The following is a 3,262-nucleotide window of genomic DNA, read 5'->3' on the forward strand; positions in this document are numbered from 1 at the left end:
CACGTGGAGAAGGGCGCAGGCACTGGCGGACCAGTTCTGGCAGCGATGGCTGCGAGAGTACCTGCCTACGCTCATTCCGCGGGGGCCGTCCAACGCACAGGCGTCACAACTGCGGGAAGGCGATCTCGTAATTGTGGTCGACTACGCCTTACCCCGCAATACCTGGCCGAGAGGAGTCGTCGAGCGAGTTCACCCGGGACCTGATGGCATCGTCCGGTCTGCAGACGTCCGCACAAAGGGAGGTGTGTTCCAGAGGCCAGCGACGAAGCTTGCCGTCCTTCAGATGGAGGAGGCTTCGAAGAATCTACGCCGGGGGGAGAATATTACGGACGACAACGGCCTAAGAATTTAAATGTAAATGTTGATTAATGTAACTTGTGTATGTAATTAAGACTATGTAAATAAGACATTTTATTGCAATAGATATAAGTCCTACGTAATAAGAATAGATATGTAAGAGTAGGATAGCAATAGAGTGTAAGCATAGAATTGTAAGAGTAAGACAGGCTATGTTAGAAAGGGACGGCAATAGGACGCGGTTGCTGACTGAGCCTGCGCCTGTTGCGGTACCCAAAATAAGTACTTAAGCTCGCCTTTTTGTATGGAAAAGTGTGTACGCCTCGGAATAAAAACAAGAAGAAAAGAACTGAAGATTCAAGTTGGAGTTTTATTTGAAAACCCATAATCTACACTACCAATACTCACTTGGCCGGCGCGGTAGATTATGGCCTAAGCCCCTCTTTGTCCAGAGAGAAGACTTAGCAATGGGACATTTATAATGGGTTGACGAATTATTGAATTCCAGTAGTCGAATGTTATTCTACTACTCTGGAGATGGTAGTGGATTAAGGTGCAAGTCTTATTTCTGAGATTCTCTTTGAGACGAGAATAGTCAAACTGTGGGAAAATAATGAGTTAGTAATTATTGTAATAAACTTGTTCTTGATGATGATAATCATCACGGTTATACACTCGATTATACACTCGAATGTTACAATTAGTCACAGGTACCTATTGTAATGAATGGAATTAATGACTAACCATTATCAATCCTCTTGAAATATTTGATCTAGATTAAAGCAATTACTAAGTATAATTATGTCATTAATTAATGTTGAAGGAGGCAAATATGATATGTTTGTACGTATGCTGTATGTGTATGTACATACTTACCTGTGTACGTGTTAGGTTGTACATGTGAGTGACCGACATGTATAAATCTGGACATATTACTGAGGCTGAACGATATCTAAGTAAGTGCCTTATAACACAAGTTTATTAAAAGAAAACACACAGAATAGAATCACTAATATAACATGATAGGTATTTTTTTTATTACGTAGTATATTACATATTATAGTAATTAGACCCGCTTTTGTTAACGACTAATGTCTTTTTTGAGATTCTTAAAACTATTTGATTAAGTTTAAGCCTAATAGCTAGTTACATAGTTAGTTTTAGTATGTTAACGTACAAGACATACATACATACATACGTACATACTGTAATGATAATGTTAAGAGAAAATCAAATGTATATCTTTTGGTAAATTACGACACCGATTGTTTTATATCAAGTATTCAAGAAACAATCAACTCTTAAAGTGTTCAGAATCAAAAATCAACGAGCATTCGGTCCATTGCGTCCTTAATCTTGAAACAAAAAGCGTGTTAAAGAGAAATGTAGTCATAAAAATGTCTTCCGATCTTCACTGTTCATTAGAGTGGTCCATGATTCTTCGATAAAAACGCGTGGCCAGTGGCTGTGGTTACCATGGCTATACGGAAAGTTTGGGACCACATTAGGACGTCGTTGAAAGTAGTATGCAGAGGTATAGAAGAAATGTTATCTGTATTTAATGTTTTTGGCCAATACTTATTCGAATTACTCGATGGTTTTTGAAAATTTGTATCATTCTTAATCGGGATTAAAAGGGTGTGGTGGTGATAATAAATATGTTAGAAAACTATACAAATATTTTTTTAATAGTATTGTCTTAATTAATTATTTTTTATAGTTATAAGTTGTTATTTATATACTATTATTTTTTATAGTTATAAGTTGTTATTTATTTACTGGCTGTTAATATTTTATTAATTAGCATAAAAAAGTAAAAAATAAAATAGTGTTTTAGCGTGTGAGTGGTATTTTAAGAGGGAATAACAAGTTGTAAATTGAAGAATAATTTTATTTATAAATAATTATGTGTTATTTATGAATAAAATGTGAACCCACGTATCACATTTTTTACGGATGGTTATGAGCAATGTGCGATATTAATTAACACACACACACAGGCAAGATGTAATATTGAATCATCGCGTTGTAAAGTGAAAATATCTTGTAATAATACGATATTATCCTGTGTATTTTAAAACATGGTCACTGTCCGTGACCGTAAGCCGCTTTTCTGCGCTCGTCGTTTCGTTTTTCTCGTAGCACTTTTTAAAGCGCTCGCTGAAATAAAACCGTAGCTCGTAGCAATTAGGAGTGTGTGGCAAGACTGCTTAGTTCTACGTGCTACGACAAGATTTCAAGAGATTTTTTAATAAGATAGTTAATATGTTAGGTATTTTATATTTACCTAAATCTTATAGATGTGCAGGATGACCTGATAGTAAGTAGAAGTCATTGCAGATTAGTTATATGTTGTTGTTATAAAAGGTTGTTTGTAGAAATATGCGTAGTTTAACCAAGGCGGTATAGTATGGCTATGGTGTCTACACAAGATTCAAAAAGTAGGTATTCTAATTTAAATTAACAATACAAGTTAACAATAAAAGGTTAACCTTTGGGGTAGGAACACATTTCAACTGTTGTCTTATTTAAAAAATATATAATAAATATATTTGAAAATAGAATATGATTTAACTTAATTATTAAATTACTATTACTTAATACTAGTAGGTAAGCAGACTTTACAACTGGACGTTAAATCTTCAGTTTACACGATAATAGAGGGTGGCGATAAGTATGAAATAAAACGTTAAGTTTCCAGTATTACAACTTTATTTGCTCATAAAATAATCATATTCGCCGTAGTCGTCGGGATCGTCCATTTGTTTATTTTTTGTGTTTTTCATATTTGCTTGCATAGATAAGTTGAGCGAAGTAGAACATTTTTCGGACTAAATTAACACTGTTACTTACAAAAACGTAAATTAAGTTACATTTCATACGATTATATATGAAAAATGCTCTAAACTGCTCTTAATGTTCAACACAATACAACTATTAAATTCATGTTCATATCAAAAATCAA

This window comes from Epargyreus clarus, unplaced genomic scaffold (genome assembly GCF_041222505.1).
Source record: "Epargyreus clarus isolate Ecla_fem2 unplaced genomic scaffold, WU_Ecla_fem_2.2 ptg000034l, whole genome shotgun sequence".
NCBI lineage: Eukaryota > Metazoa > Arthropoda > Insecta > Lepidoptera > Hesperiidae > Epargyreus > Epargyreus clarus.